The sequence below is a fragment of the Sceloporus occidentalis genome, unplaced genomic scaffold (genome assembly GCF_023333645.1).
Source record: "Sceloporus occidentalis isolate IW3139 unplaced genomic scaffold, rSceOcc1.0.p SCAF_3, whole genome shotgun sequence".
In the NCBI taxonomy this organism is placed as follows: domain Eukaryota; kingdom Metazoa; phylum Chordata; class Lepidosauria; order Squamata; family Phrynosomatidae; genus Sceloporus; species Sceloporus occidentalis.
This window is the reverse complement of record NW_028316983.1, coordinates 124,271,264-124,288,253: the sequence shown is the minus strand read 5'-3', so window position 1 is coordinate 124,288,253 and position 16,990 is coordinate 124,271,264. Positions and strand designations below refer to the sequence as shown.

The following is a 16,990-nucleotide window of genomic DNA, read 5'->3' as shown; positions in this document are numbered from 1 at the left end:
AGAAGCATTACGTTTCATTGCTCCTTTCCACATGCCCTCAGGTCTTATGTGACCACTCATTAAAAGTTCACTTGGCTCTTGCAAAGGTTGTCATGATTTTTCCAGGATTATGCTGTTGCTCTCTATGTAACTGTTTCCAAGCTCTGGGTTACCCCATCAACCTTGAGGCAACCTTGAGATGCCTATTGTGGATGCTGGTCTCTGTTCTAAACAATAAAAAGTAGAAAAGGATAATTTCATGGGCTGGGGGGACCTGAGCATCTCTGCTGAACACAGACAAAGTCCTTCCATCGTGCCTTGGCTTGATTCATTTGAATTTAGATTAAAAGGGGTTAATAGTACTCTGCTATAACACATGATTGGTCTTTATGAGGTTGGAGCTCTTGTCTGTCTGAGGCCTACAGATGATGCTAAAGAGCCAATAATGACAGCAATTCAGAGCAATCTAATTATACAAACGGAAGGCTAAACAATTTCATCATCCTTAAATTAGATTGTTCTAATGAGATAAAGACACCAATTAATCCTGAATTAATTTCAATAGCCTATCTCAGGCAAACACTTTAATATGCAAATGTACATGAGAAACAAAGCCTGCTGTCAAATGCCAGAGTTCAGAACCTCTCTCTTCACAGCTGCAGTGGGTATAAATAGTGCCTAATGAGTTTTCCTGGAAAGATATAAACCCTCAGAAAATTTCATATTGCATAAAAACACAGGTAGTTTTTTTTTTGGGGGGGGGAATAGGTAGGAGAGCAGGTACTGTGAAAAGGATTAGATACTGTCGATGCGCCCTAGGGAGAGGACAAATTCAGCTAAAGCAGGCCCAACAGTGAATAAGAAATGTTGGGTACCTGGCCAGCTGCTGCTCAAGGATATCAAGTTGATTTTAGTTAGCCTTGGATTAATTATTTTAAAGCAGTCATATTCTATCACCGTATGAAAAGCTCCAGACTTTATTGTAGAATTTAAGACAAGATATGGAAGCATACCAGTAGAGATTTTAGATATAAATTCCACACAAAGAAAGGAGGCTTACATTAGTAACAATCACTTTATTATTTTTTAAATGATCTTTATTGAATTATCATAAAATACAAATAAAAATTGACATTGAGCATACAGTCAAGCTTATTTTCTTGTCTTCTTTAGACCCTTGTATCTTCCTTTTAATCTTCTAGTGGTGAAGAGTGCACTTTGTAACTGGGGGGGGGGACCCTTAACTTCTGAACAGTATTTGATTTTGCTAAATTATGAGGAGAAAAAGAGATGAAATGTAATATTATATATCCACTTCAAAGCTATCATCCCAATATTTGTCTCATATAATTATATTTATGTTGTTGTTCTTTCTTTCTAATTTTCTCCTTGTTTTAATACAATCTTAAACCCAAGATCCTCAGCTTCTACCTTATCATAATATTTATAAGCGGGTATACCAAGATAAATCATGACAGGTGAAAATTATAGCAAATAACTTACATAACTATCTTTTTAACATAAATTAACCATTTCACAAGTTTAGGTTTAAGTTTAAGCCCCACTTCTTTTCCCCAAAATCCAAAATTTTCTTCCATTCTTCTTTCCTTTTATTCGTGCTTTGATTTTTGAGATAGCATGACATTCTATCCAATTCTTTAACTTTACTTTTTGTATCCAATCCTCTAACGTTGGAATCTTTTCTGATTTCCAATGTCTAGCTATAAGGAGTCTGGCAGCTGACTAACAAACTCTTTAAAAACTCCTCCTGTGAGCAGTAGTATCAGGAGCTGGATCTTGAATATAGTTATCTTTATCCCACTTCCCAAATTCTCCTACTGAACTGTAAGCAGCATATATCTAGATTGGGGATGCTAAAAATTAGACCTGGCCACGGTGGTACATGCCTTTCTTATATTGCATTTAGATTACAGTAATGTACTCTGTGTTGAATAGTGAACATGTTCAGCCTTTGAATAGTGCTTGGAAATTTCTGGTGGCTCAAAAAGCTGCAGCCAGGTTGTTAAGCGGAGCTGGCTACAAAGAGTATACAATTCCCTTGTTGCGACAGCTCCATTGGTTGCTGGTCCATTTCCAGTTACAATTTCATGTGCTGGTTTTGACCTATAAAGCCCTCTAAGGCAGGGGTTCCCAACCTGGGGGTCGCTCGACCCTTTCTCGGGGGTCGCCAGGTTGGGAATCCCTCCCTGCTTCCCCCCTCTCCTTCTCCCTGCTGGTGCTGGCACTGGCACCAGCACCCACGGGGAGAAGGGGACGGGGTCGGGGCTCCTTCCTCCTCCCCTTCTCTCTGTGGCTGCCAGGCACCCACAGGGAGCAGAGGACAGGGTCAGGGCTCCTTCCTCCTCCCCTTCTTTCCGTGGTTGCCAGACAATGGCAGAGAGAGGGGGAAGGGGACGGGATGCAAACCCCAGAAGCCTTTGCAGCCGGAAGTCCCACCCCTTCCCCCGGCAGCCTCCCTAATTGGTTGGGAGGTCAGGAAGGGGCGGGACTTCTGGATGCAAAGGCCGCTGGGGCTTGTAGGTGCCTGAAAGTCCCGCCCCTTCCCGGCCTCCCAACCAATCAGGGAGGCCGCAGGCAGGACTTTCATCACCAGTGGGGGTTGTGGCCCAACAAAGGTTGGGAACTGCTGCTCTATGGCTTGGGTCCAGGCTATTTGAAGGCCAATATCTTCCTTTACAAACTCACTAGAACACTGAGATCATCTAGAGAGGCCCTCCTCTCAGGTGTGTTTAGTGGGAACAAGAGAGAGGACACTGGTAGCTCCCAGGCTTTGGAATTCCCTCCCTACAGAGGCCAGGCTGTCTCATCCCTGCTTTCATTTCAGCAGCAGACAAAAACATTTTTATGCTGCCAGGCTTTCCCACACTGACATGGGTGCGGTAAGAATTTTTAAAAGGGTTTTTAAAGAGTTTTTAAATTTCAACATGTAATATTTTTAACTTTTTGAAATTGATTAATTGTTTTTAAATTTTGTATTTTTAATGATTTGTTTTTAACTTGGGACGTTTTAAATTTTGTTAGCCTCCTTGAGTCCCTGTGCTGGGAGAAAGGAAGGAATAACAATAACAATAAGAATAATAATAACAACAACAACAACAACATTAATAATAAATGTGTGTTGTGTGTTAATTAAAATTATTGAGTATTGGAGAAGATCTAAATGTTCTTTCCCACTGCACACACACACATACAAAGAGAGTTAGATAGTGCTTTTTCAGAAATAAATGATCTAGAATATTTCATGGTAGAGAAGGCAGAGTTCAGATATTTTATCATATTTCTCTGTTGTCATCTTTTTTTTCCCTTCTCTTACCCTTCTGCTACTTCTTCTCTGTTCTCTTTCCTTCTCTTTTCCTTCTTTCTATCTTCCAGCCGATCCTGCTATTGGAGAAGCATAGATACTAATAGTGTTATTTGTTCTGCTAAAATGAAAATGTTTTGATGAATGTACAAAAAGAATAGTCCCAAAACATATAACTTAGTGGTTCTCAAACTGTGTGGTGGACCTCCAGGTGGTATTTAAGAGTTGCTCAGGGAGAGGGGGCACAGGACTTGGAGGCCCTGACTCCCACCTCCTGGTCAGCTTCCCAAACCTCTTCTGTCCTGGAAGAGAAGAGAAGAGATAAGGAGGGCTTTTGGGGTGTCTTACTGAGTGAGGAGATAAAGGAGGAAGAGGAGGAAAGCTTTTTCCTTATAAAATGTTAAAATATTATGATACATGAATGTGTGAACAAAACTATATGCACTAAACAAAAACAATATTCATATGCTATATCGAATTCAGGGGCATGAATAGAGGGCATGCTTATAAAATTTGCAGATGACACCAAATTAGAAGCAGTAGCAAATAGCCCAGAGGAGAAGATCAAAATTTAAAATGACCTGTCTAGATTAGAAAGCTGGGCCAAAACTAACAAAATTAACTTGAACAGGGAGAAATGTAAAGTACTGCACTTATAGATAAAAAATGAAATGCATAGATATATGATGGGGGATACCTGGCATAATGAGACTACATGTGAAAGGAGTGTAGGAGTCCTAGTAAACCACAAGTTGAACATGAGTCAACAGTGTGATGCAGCAGCTAAAAAAGCCAATTCAATTCTAGACTGCATCAATAGAAGCATGGTGTGTAGATCAAGGGAAGTAATAGTGCCACTGTATTCTGCTTTGGCCAGGCCTTTCCTGACATACTGTGACCAGTTCTGGGAACCCAATTTAAAAAGGGTTAAAAAGTAATTAATTAAAAATAATGCTGGAGCATGTCCAGAGGAGGGCAACCAAAATGGTGAAAGATCTGGAAACTTTGACTTGCTGAAATCAAGATATACTATATCCACAGCATTCCCTTCATCTACCAAGCTGGTAATTTTATCAAAGAAATAGATAAGATTTGTCTGGCATGACTTCTTTCTCTGAAACCCATGTTGACTTTTTGTGATTATGGCATTGCCTTCTAGATGCTCACAGACTCTGTTTAATGATCTGCTCTAGAATCTTTCCTGGTATAGATGTCAGACTAACTGGACGATAATTGTTGGGATCCTCCTTTTCCCCCTTTTTGAAGATGGGAACGTTTGCCCTCCTCCAGTCTGCTGGGACATCTCCTGTTCTCCAGGAGTTTTCAAAGATTATTGCCAATGGCTCTGATATTACATTTGCCAGGTCTTTTAATACCCTTGGATGTAGTTCATCTGTCCTGGAGACTTAAATTCATTTAGATTAACAAGGTATTCTTCTACTATCTCTTTACTTATTCTGTGCTGAAATTCCCCTCTGCTCCATTATCCTCAGGTTGAGCACTCTTTTCCTTTTCTGAGAAGACGGAGGCAAAGAAGGTGTTGAGTAATTCTGCCTTTTCTCTGTCTTCTGTTAGCATTTTGCCATTTTCTCCATGCAGTGGCCCTACCGTTTCCTTCTTCCTTTTGCAGCAGACATATCCAAAAAAGCCCTTTTTATTGTTTCTAACTTCTCTAGCAAGCCTGAGTTCATTCTGTGCTTTAGCTTTTCTGATTTTACCCCTATATGTGCTTGCTATTTGTTTGAATTCCTCTTTGGTGATTTCCCTGTTTTTCCATTTCTTATACATGCTGTGTTTAAAAGTTAGCTCAGCTGAAAGTTCCTTAGTCATCCATCCTGGTTTCTTGAGACACCTACCATTTTTCTTCCTCATTGGAACTGTTTGAAATTGTGCCTTCAGTATCTCCCTTTTGAGAAAGTCCCATCCGTCTTGAACTCCCTTATCTTTTAGTATTCCTGACCATGGGACCCCAGTCTTTCTCTAAGTTTACTGAAATCCGCTCTCTTACAATCTAGAAGGCGTGTCTGATTATGCCTGGCTTCTCCTTTCCATTGTATAACAAACTCCACCTAAGGACCCCACCCCTTGCACTCCATTAACTAGGTTATCCTGTTGGTTAGGATCAGATCCAAAATAGCTGACCCCCTTGTTGCCTCTTCCACCTTTTGGACAATGAAACTGTCTCCAAGGCAAGTGAGGAATTTGCTAGACCTTGAGGATTTGGCGGAGTTTGACTTCCAGCAAATATCAGGATAGTTGAAGTCCCCCATCACTACTACATCTCTCCTTTCTGCGTGTGTGGTCATCTGTTCTAGAAAGGCATCATCCAATTCCTCCGTCTGATTCGGGGGCCTGTAGTAGACTCCCACCATAACATCCTTGTTGTTTCCCTCCCCTTTAATTTTTATCCAGATGCTCTCCACCTGACTTCCAGGATCAATGTCCTGGATCTCTTCACTGGCGTAAATGTCCCTGATATATAATGCTATTCCTCCGCCTTTCCTGTTTGGACTATTTCTCTTGAAAAGATTGTACCCCTCTGTTCCTACATTCCAATCATGAGACTCATCCCACCAGGTTGCAGTGATGCCTATTATATCATATTTGCTTTATTGTACTAGGAGTTCAAGTTCAGCTTGCTTATTTCCCACACTCTGTGCATTAGTGTACAGACATTTAAGACCATGTGTTCCCTTTACTTGCTTCCTGTACAAGTTTTTTTGCCTCCCACTGTTGGGTCCTTGCACTGTTTGTCTTGTTCCCTCTATGACAGTTTGACTATTTTCTCCATCCCTGCTGTCTCCCTCCCCCACATAACTCAGTTTAAAGCCCTCCTGATCAAATTCTTGAGACTACTGGCAAAGACGTTTTTGCCAACTCGTGTGAGATGCAACCCATCCCTTGCCAGAAGCCTCTCCTCATGGAACCATAGCCCATGATCCAAGAATCCAAACAGTTCCTGTTGACACCATCTACAGAGCCAGTTGTTTACATCCACTATTTTCCTCTTCCTTCCTGGACCATGCCCTTCAACTGGGAGAAGAGATGAGATGACAACCTGCACATCCATCTCTTTCAGTTTCCTACCCAGAGCCTCGTAATCCCTTCTGTTCTGAAGGCTGTGCCTTGCAGTATCATTGGTTCCCACATGAACCAAAAGAAAGGGATAATGGTCAGTAGGCTTGACAAGTCTTGTCAGCCTCTCTGTCACATCACAGATCTTTGTGCCAGGGAGGCAGCATACCTCCCAAGACATCTTGTCAGACCCACAAACCTGTGCCTTTCAGCAAGGAGTCCTCCACAACCACCACACACCTCCTCTAAGGCTTAGAAGCAGCTGTTCCCTTTGGTGGTACTCCCAGGACCCCCTGCTCTGTCCCTGCTACTGTTCTTCATCATTCTTGATAATAGAGAGAGAGTCAAATCGATTCTGCAGCTGCAAGCTCACAGAACGTGCCCTGGTTTCCCTACTTCTGTGTGTGAATTTCCTCCAACCATCTCCTTCTGTTGTATGTGAAGTGACCACCTCCTCCTCAGCAACCTCTTCTGTGTTTTTCCCATCCAAGTCCCTTTGGTCCGTTCTGTTTAGGAAAAGCACTTGCTTCCTAGGATGCTGAAGTGTAGATTCCTGGGCCTTGAGCTGCTGGACTTTTTCTTCCAAGAGGGCTACCAACTTGCACTTGGTGTAGGTGAAGTTCCCCACATCTCTAGGCAAGAAGACAAACATCCCACAAGTGCTGCAGGTAACTGCAGCAGGCCCTTCAGTGTCCATACTGAGAAGTCTTAAGGGCAGGAGTTTATCAAGTGCTGGAGATAATAGTCCAAATGTTAACAAGGCAAATAGCACATGAACTCAACAGTAGGAGGGGAATAAAACCTTTAAATGACAGAGAGGTGGAATGGCCTGTGTTCTTAGATGTCTCTATACTAATGAACAGGGCATGGGAACTAAACACAAGGAACCTGAACTCATAGCATAGCAAAGCAAATATGATATTATAGGCATAACTGAAACCTGGTATGATGAATTTCATGTTTGGAATGTAGTAATAACCTAATTAAGAGAAACAGACCAAACAGGAAGGAAGGTGGAGTAGCTTTATATACTGCAGCCACTCACTCACAAACCACAAGATTGTGAGTTCAATACCAGCCAGGGACTCCAGTTTGACTCAGTCTGGCATCCTTCCATAGGTTGCTAAAATTAGTACCCACCTTGTTGGAGGCAATTATCTTACACTTTGTAATCTGCTTAGTACATTGGTAAGTGGTACAAATCTCTTGCAGAAAATTCCAGTGTCCAGAAGTTGGAAGAGGCAACTGGGGGATCAGCTATTTTAGATCTGATCCTCACCAACAGCGATGATCTGGTTAATGGGGTGTAAGTGGCAGGATCCTTAGGTGAGAGTGACCATATTCTCCTGGAGTTTGTTCTATAATGGAAAGGGGAAAGTAAGCATAGTCAGACACACATTCTAGACTTTAGGAAAGCTGATTTCAGTTAACTTAGGAAAATCCTCACAGTGATGGTCTGGTCAGAAATACTAATAGAGACCAGGGATGGGAGTTTCTTAAGATATTGAAGGCACAATTTCAAACAGTTCCAATGAGGAGGAAGAATGGCCGGGGTCTAAAGAAACCAGGATGGATGTCTAAAGAACTTTGAACTGGGCTAAGCTTTCAAAGGGACATGTACAAGAAATGGAAAAAGTGGGAAAGCACCAAAGAAGAATTCAAACAAATAGTCAGTTCGTGTAGAGAGAAATTCAGAAAAGCAAAAACACAGAATGTGCTTAAGCTTGCTATAGAGGTTAAAAAGAATAAAAAGGGTGTTTTTGATTTTGTCTGTAGCAAAGAAAAACAAGGAAATGATAGGGTTGCTGAATAGAGAAGATGAACAATGGGCTGAAACAGATGGCCACGTTAAACCAGCTTTGTGCCAGCTTGGGCGCGTGGTGTTTAGATACCCCACACCCCCAAGTTGCCTGGAAGTCATGCCAGTGATTACACACCAGCCAGCTTGCAGGCAACTTAGAGGCATGGCCACTCGCCCTGGAGTCAGTGAAATTTCAGAAAGGCCTTTCACAAGGTTCCCCATGGCATTCTTTCAAAGAAGCTTGTAAAATGTGGGCTACACGAGGTAACTGTTACATGGATTTGTAATTGGTTGACTGGCCGAACACAGAGGGTGCTCAACAGTGGTTCCATTTCATCTTGGAGAGTAGTGACCAGTGGGGTCCCACAGAGGTCTGTCTTGGGCCCAGTGCTATTCAACATCTTTATCAATGTCTTGGATGACAGAATTAGGGGCATACTTATCAAATTTGCAGATGTCATCAAATTAGGAGTAGCTAACACCCCAGAGGACAAGATTCAAATCGACCTGAATAAACTGGAAAGCGGGGCCAAAGCTAACAAAATGATATTCAGCACAGAAAAATGTAAGGTACTACACTTGGGGCAGAAAAACAAAATGCACAGATACAGGATGGGGGACACCTAGCTTAAGATTACATGTGAAAGGGATCTAGGAGTCCAAGTAGACCATAAGTTGAACATGAGTCAACAGTGTGATGAGGTAGCTAAAAAGGCCAATGCAATTTTAGGCTGCATCAATAGAAGTATAGTGTCTAGATCAAGGGAAGTAATAGTGCCACTCTATTCTGCTTTGGTCAGGCCCCACCTGGAATACTGTGTCCAGTTCTGGGCACCACAATTCAAAAAGGATGTTGAGAAACTGGAACATGTCCAAAGGAGGGCAACTGGAAACCATGCCCTATGAGGAACGACTTAGGGAGCTGAGATGTTTAGCTTGGGGAAGAGAAGGTTAAGAGGTGATATGATAGTCCTGTTTAAATATTTGAAGGGATGTCACATTGAAGAGAGAGCAAGCTTGTTTTCTGCTGCTCCAGAGAACAGGACCCGGAGCAAAAGAGATTCCACCTCAACATTAGGAGGAACTTCCTGACAGTAAGGGCTGTTCGACAGTGGAACACACTTCCTTGGAGAGTGGTGGAATCTCCTTCCTTGGAGGTCTTATCAGAGGCTGGATGGTCATCTGTCAGGGATGGTTTGATTGAGAGTTCCTGCATGGCAGGGGGTTGGACTGGATGGCCCTCATGGTCTCTTCCAACTCTATGCTACTATGATTCTTTGAAAAGCTGGTTGTAGAGACAAAGGGATGGCTTTTTTCTGCCCCAAATAGGAGCGGATTTTTAGCACTCCTAGGCGGGTTACAGACAGGCAGGGGAAGACGTCTTGAAGGTGTCTTCCCCTGAATACGGAGCCTTCAGACCGCCCGCCCTGTGGGCGTGGCTCAGGTGTATGGGGCTTCCACACTGGGGGTAGTGAAGACGCCTCACCTGGGGCCGTTTCTTACCCGCAGCTTCCATACCGCCGTCTCGCAGGACGCTGCAAAGAGAGAGGCAGCTTCCGCACGGGCGGCCAAAAACGCGGCTTTTTTTTCCCCTTTTGCCGACTGGCGGATGCACAGCTGCGCAGCTGCGGCGCTCAGCACCGGCGGCAGAATGCATATGTGCACATTTAAAGTGCCCAGGCCCCTTTAAACTTTTCTCCCCGCCCTACCCAAGAACAATGGTGGTCTCCTGCCAGCTGGTGATCAGCTGGTGTTGGCATCCTTGTCCGCTTGCACGTTGCTAGTGTCACCAGCATCATGGATGCCTCCTCTCCTTTGGTCCCTGCGCTCTTGCTGAATCTGCAATGCACAGCCACAGCTGTCGCTGCTGCCACCGCTGTCCCCCTGCCATCCCCCATCACCTCCCTTGTACATATGTAAATATTTAAAGTTTTAGCGTTTTTTTATTGTTAGGTGGAAATGGCGCAGAAATGTGTGTAGGGGTTCACTTTAAATTCCAAACTTTCCACAATTCTAGCAGCGCATGCGTACATGTTGCTCTAGGGTTAGGGTTACGAACATTAAAATAGAGTGCAGCTGTGCTGCAGCTTCCACATCTGCATGGCATCTGACGCTCTAATTAGAGCCTCGGTGCAAACTGCGCATGTTCCAGGACCCCGACTCATTATGCGACGCAGCAGACACGGAGCTTTTAAATGGGCAACTTAAATTAGCGGCGTAACAATTCTGGCATACCGGTGCAGCAGCTTATAGACGGAGATGCACAGTTGCACAGTATATAGAAAAGAAGCGGGGAAAAGCGGCACCTTTTTAATGCTGCTTCTTCCCGCTTGGGGCGTACGGGCGGTGCGTTCATGATGGCATTCAGGTAAGGGCCGTCTGAAGGCTACACCTTCATGACGTCATGAACACACCCCTTTTTGCCCGTCTGTAACCCGCCCTATTTAGGGTAGGAGCTGGCTGGATTGGGGCTGTGAGTCTGCTTGCCACGGCCCCAATCAAGCCTTAAATGGGGCAGCTGCATTGGGGCCATCTGTTTCACCTGAATGCTAACAGAGAACAGAGAAAAAGCAGAACTACTTAATACTTTCTTTGCCTTGGTCTTGTCTGACAAGGAGTACAGTGCTCAATGTATGGTAAATGGAGCAGATGCAGTAGGGGAAATACATCACAGAATAGGTAAAGAGGTAGTGCAGGAATACTTGGCTGGTCCAAATGAATTCAAGCCTCCAGGACCAGATGAACTACATCCAGTTGTATTAAAAGAGCTAGCTGGCAGAAGTAATCTCAGAACCACTGGCAATAATCTTTGGGAATTCCTGGAGAACAGAAGAGTTCCCAACAGACTGAAGGAGAGCAAATGTTGTTTGCTTTAATTTTTATCCAGATGTTCTCTCCCTGGCTTCCAGGATTTGTCCAGGAACACTTCACAGTTGTAAACATACCTGACATATAATGCTATTCTTCCTCCTTTACTGTTTTTTTCTATTTCTCTTAAAAAGGTTATATGCCTCTATTGCTACATTCCAGTCAGGAGACTCTGTTGTGGCTCGTGTGCTGCACCCATATCCCTTGTTGGGACCTATGGAAATGACGTGCAGTGTCCACCATGACCACCTGCAGAGTTCATCCACGTCGACAGGACGCCAAAAAGAAGGAATCTGTGAAGATGTCTTCAACTAATAATGACTCTTACAAGTCTTCACTCTAAACAAGGGCTTTAATCTTCCTTTGCAGTATTTACAACATAGATATACACAGTGTATTGGACATCCATCCCTAATACACACTATTTACACCAACCAACAATAACACAACCTCTGAGGCAGCCACAGTAACACATAACCATCTCACTGCCTCTCAGTAACAGACACAGCCCACTCTCAGGCACCAACTGTCTCTCAGTAACTGTTAGAATCCTGTTAGTATTCTACCAGATAGTGATTAGGGTTGAGGTATAGTAGTTGGGGATGATGGGGCTTTAGCTGCAGTTAGTAATGTAGATAGTGATGTTTAGTGCATAGCAGGGCCAGGTGTCTTATCGGGTGACCTTGAGGGCCTGGCTCTCTGAGCGGGGAATGTGCTTTCAGTTCTGTGGGAACCAGGAGGGGCTTCGCTTGGTGGGTTTCTGCATGGGAGGGGATTTTGCCTTTTGGGAATTCTGTTACTTTGTCTGTGGGAGGGGTGTGGTTAGTCTCAGCTAAGAAGCTGAGTGAGGCACATGTCTGATTCTGGATCTATCAATAAAGTTCTGTTGGTTATATCATCAAACTGACTGGTTGATGGTCTGGGGTTCTGGGTGCTAACTCTGACAGTTAGCTGAGACTCACCACACCAATTTCTGCAACAACCATGACGGACCAGGAGGCCAAGGGGGAAACTGCATCCTCCAAGGAAAGCCAAACGACCGAGGCCATGGAGGACACTCAGACGGAGGCTTGAGGAACCGGGGCCGTGCCAAAGGCGGTGAGGCAGCAGTTGCCACAGACCCCACTGGCACCTGGGCAGTGGTTTGGCTTGCCAGTGGCGCCACCCGGAACGAAGGAGTGAAGGCGTGCTGCGCGCTGGTCGGACTGGAACACAGGCTTCACACAGCCGCTGCAGCTGCCTCCTGGTGAGGAAGCCGACTTGGAGACGCAGGTACAACAGCTGACGGTGGACATGGAGGGGGTCCAGGGCACCCTAGCCACGATCCTAGAGGTCCTCCAACGGCTCACGGGTGAAGGAGGAGGGGGAGCAGGAGCAGGAGCAGGACCGGCCCCTGCCCCGGCAGTGCTGCCCCCAGGGGCTGGAGCTGGCGCGGGAGCTGGGGAGGAAGAGGCTTTGCCCCAGGGTCCCCCACCGGCGCCCCCCCCCCCAAGACAGAGCGCAGGAGGCCCAGGCTAGGAGGCTGGGAGTCAAGTTTGATGGGGATCCCCAAACACTGCCTTACTTCCTATCGCAAGTGGCAGACCACATGGAGGAGTGGGGACCCACCTTCCCCAACAAGACAGCCAAAGTAAAGTGTGTGGCTAGACACCTCAAGGGGGGGGGCTACGAACTGGCTGGTGCAGCTATACGACTGCCAGGCCACTGAGCTGAGAAGCCTAGCAGAGTTTATGAGAGCTCTAAGGGCAAGATTTGAAGATCCCTTTCGAGCTAGCATCGCCCTGGCTGAACTTAAGGCTTTGGATCAGGGATCCAGGTCGGTGTCTGAATATGCAATGGAGTTCAGGAGCTTAGTGGCCCAAGTGCCTGACTGCACCGAGGGCATGAAGATTCAGTACTTTAAAGAGGGACTGCATCCGGAGATTGTGAGATGGGCTCTCACTAGAGGCAACCCCCCCACCGCCATGGAGTGGATCAGATTGGCTGGAGAGGCGGAGGCCATCCAGCAGGAGGTCAAGATGCTGACTCAGAGGAGAGTGAAAGATTCCAAAGGGAAGGGAAACAGGGCCCCAGCCCCAAAAGCTAAAGGGCAAGGAAGCTCCGCGGAGAGCGAGTGGGAGAGAAGACGCAGGCTGGGCCTGTGTTTGAAGCGCGGCAATAAAGGCCACTTAATTGCAGCCTGTCCTGACAAGGGCCAAGAGAGGAAACCCAACCCCCCGCAGCCCCCCCCCCCCGGCAAAGCGGCTAAAGGGGAAAAAAGCAAGCCAGAGAAAAAGACTTCAGCTGATCGCAGCCTGCAAGCAGCGGAGGAAGGGGAATCAGAAGTCTGGACAGACAGTGGAAGTTCAGAGCCTGAGGAAGGGCCTTTAAACTACCTGAGCCTGCCTTAGAAAGTGGCGAAAGGCAGGCTGATGAAACAGAAAGCCACGTGCGAATGGTGAGTGGGGGTGTCCCCCTGTTTTCATTGACTGTGACTTTGATGGTGGGGCCAAAGAAAAGGGCCATGCAACTGATTGCGGCCATTGACTGTGGGTGCACCAGGTGCTTGATAAACCCTGCTGTGGTCAGCAGTTTGGACATTGCAACTCACCCCTTACAAGAGCCCATACCTTTCGCGCAGATGGATGGGTTTTTGATGGGTGGGCAAGCAGCAGAGAGGAAAACCGCCCCTGTGTGGCTTGGGGTGGCAGACCATTTGGAACAACTCCAGTTGGTGGTGGGGCACACTTACAACTACCATTTAATGCTGGGAATAGACTGGTTGCACTACCACAACCCCTCCTTAAGATGGAGGGACAGACAATTGATTTTTGATGATCCAATCTGCAGAGAGCATTGCCTTGACCAGGCTATTGTGCTTCCTCCTCTCCTCCCGCCGGTGCCACGCCTGGGATTGATTCCAAAGGAGGCGGCTGCCCATTTAGAGACTGTGCAAGGAGAGGGGATGATAGACTGTGTTGGGGAGGGAGCGGATTCCTTCCCTCAGTGCTATCAAGATTTGCAGGGGGTTTTTGAAGCCAAGGAATGTGATGTACTGCCTCCACATAGAGAGACGGATTGCGCCATTGAAATAGAGCCGGGGGCGCCGTTGCCTAAGCCTAAGTTGTACTCAATGACCCCAAGGGAACTAACCACCTTAAAGGAGTTTATTGAAAAGAACTTGGCCCGGGGGTTTATTAGGCCATCAACTTCGACCTTTGCCGCTCCTGTCTTTTTCAGGGAAAAGAAGGATGGCTCTCTACGGTTGGTCACGGACTATCGCAATTTGAATGGGATTTGTAGTACCAACAAATACCCCTTGCCTTTAATGAAGGACATGCTGGGACAGTTGGTCACAGGCAAGGCTTTTACCAAGCTGGACTTAAGGGATGCTTACTATCGTGTGCGCATCAAAGAGGGGGATGAATACAAGACTGCATTTAATTGCCCCCTGGGGGCATTTGAGTACCTTGTTCTCCCGTTTGGTTTATCTGGGGCCCCTGGGATTTTCATGAGGCATATTAACGAGGTACTACATGACTTATTATTCGAGGGGGTCCTAGTATATCTGGATGATGTGCTTATTTACTCCAAGGACTTGGATAGCCACATTAAATTGGTCAGAGAGGTACTCAAGAGACTGTTGGATAACCAACTGTATGTAAAACTGTCTAAATGCCATTTCCACACTGAAAGACTAGACTTTTTGGGGTATAGAGTTTCTAACAGACACAGCCCATTCTCAGGCACCAACTGTCTCACTGCCTCTCAGTGACAGTTGAGAACTGACAGTTGACAGTTGCATCAACATTCCGATGATGCATTGTTTGAATGCTGACACATTAGCTGCCACTGGAGCTGTAAATTATCTGCACAACAGCTCCCCCTAGTGGTCACACCAATGTCATTTCCTGACAAACTCATCCCACCAGGTTTCAGTGATGCCTAGTACATCATATTTGCTTTGTTGTGCTGGGAGTTCAAGTTCATCTTGTTTATTTCCCATGCTCTGTGCATTAGTGTAGAAACATCTAAGACCATGAATCCTCTACCCTAACTGCCTATGTAAACTTTGTTCCCCTGCCACTGTTGGGTCCTTGCACTATTTACCTTGTTCCCTCTATAACAGTTTAACTATTATATCCTCCCCTTGATGTACTCCTGCCTTCCAAAATACTGTCCCCCTTCCCCACATAATTCATTTTAAAGCCCTCCTGATCAATTTTTGTGCAAAATCGTTTCTGTCAACTGGCATGAGGTGCAACCCAACCCTTGTCAGAAGTCCCGCCCTCCTGAAACCGTAGCCTATGATCCAAAAATCCAGGAATCCAAGAAACGTTCTCAGTGACACTATCTGCGGAGCCAGTTGTTCACATTCACTATTTTGCTCTTCTTTGTTGGACCATGCCTGTCAACTGGGAAAAGAGATGAGATAACAACCTGTGCATCCTACTCTTTCACCTTCTTACCCAGAGCCTCATAATCGCTTTTAATATTCTGAGGGATGTGCCACTGGTTCCAACAAGGACCAAAAGGAAGGGGTAATGGTCAGTAGGCTTGACATGTCTTATCAACCTCACTGTCACATTTTTGTCCCAGGGAGACAACACACCTCCAGAGACATCTTGTCAGGTCCACAAACCATTGCTCTCAGCAAGGAGGCCCCACCACCACCACTACATGCCTTCCCTGAGGCACTGCAGCAGCTGTCCCTTGCAGTTGTACTTGTGTTTGCTGCACTGTCCCTGAGGACTGTCCCTGCTGCTCTTTCTCATCACCCCTGATAAGGGAGAGAACTTCAAGTGGATTCTGTAGCTGCAAGCTCATAGAACAATACCCGGTTTCCCAACTTCTGTGTGTGACTTTCCTCCAATTGTCTCCTCTATATGTTATGTGACTTCCTCCCTAGCAACTTGCTCTATGTGTTCCCCATCCAAGAGCATCCATTTTGTTCTGTCCTGGAAAACCTGTTGTATGCTGAAGTGTAAATACCCAGGTCTCCAACAGGGCTATCAGCTTGCTCTTTGTGCAGATGAAGTTCCCCACATCCATAGGCAAGAAGACAAACATCCCACAAGTATTGCAGGTGACTGTAACAGCAGCTCCCTCAGTGTCCATATTGAGAAGTCTTAAATAGGCATTGAAAATGTGTGCTTCCCCCTCAAAAAGTCCCCCATTAAACACCTGCATAAAGCATCCTTATTGGCCTGTCCTTTTCACCAAGCTGTCAGTGAGTTTAATCGACTGGGGCTATAACTATCTAGAGAGTTCCTGGCTGCTAGCTCCTTCCAAACGCAAGTCTCTGACTCATTTCCTCTGAGCAAAAGCCCCCACAAGCCTCTTAAAGAAAACAAAGTGAAAAATTAAAGCAGAACCTTTCAAACATCCTTCCCAGCTCACCTTTTGCCCTGTGCTCTGAGTCTTCCTTGAATTTTAAAATTAGCACTCCGTTAGATGCGCATTTCTGACAGCACTTATACAGAGTTAGGCTGCTAGCTTTGTCCCCCAGTGACTCACAGAAGCCACACTCCCTCAGCAACACACTCTCTTAATTTTAAAAATTTTTAAAAACTCACCCAGTTAAAATGGCTGCCCAGAAGTAGCTTTCTTTCTTCTCCCTGTGCAATGACTGGACTGGAAAGCTTCTGGCAGCAGCTATATAGAGTTAGGCTGCTAGCTCCACCCCCAGTGACTCACAAAAGTGACTCATAGAAGTCCCACCCCTTCAGCAACAAACATACACTCCAAAGTTTTTTAAAAATTAAAAATTCACCTAGTCAAAATGGCCCCCAGAAACAGCTTTCCTTCTTATCCCTATGCAGAGACTGATACTGTTTAACACTGTTGTGAGTTGCCTTAGTTCCAGGATGCAGCCACATTTCAGAATGAAAGCAGTTTGACACCACTTTAACTCCCATGACGCCATCCTGTGGAAACCTAGGATTTGTAATTTGGTGATGCACTAG

General features: G+C 45.6%; 1 long non-coding RNA gene across 1 annotated transcript; it reads right to left on the bottom strand.

Annotated features, from left to right (window-relative positions):
- Positions 1–1,144: 1,144 nt before the first annotated feature.
- LOC149316700 (uncharacterized) lies at positions 1,145–16,665 on the bottom strand. Its single transcript, XR_016280713.1, has 3 exons — positions 16,601–16,665; positions 3,314–3,603; positions 1,145–1,246 (listed from the first exon to the last, which is right to left on the bottom strand). It is a non-coding gene; the product is annotated as an uncharacterized LOC149316700 (long non-coding RNA).
- Between the last annotated feature and the right edge of the window lie 325 nt (positions 16,666–16,990).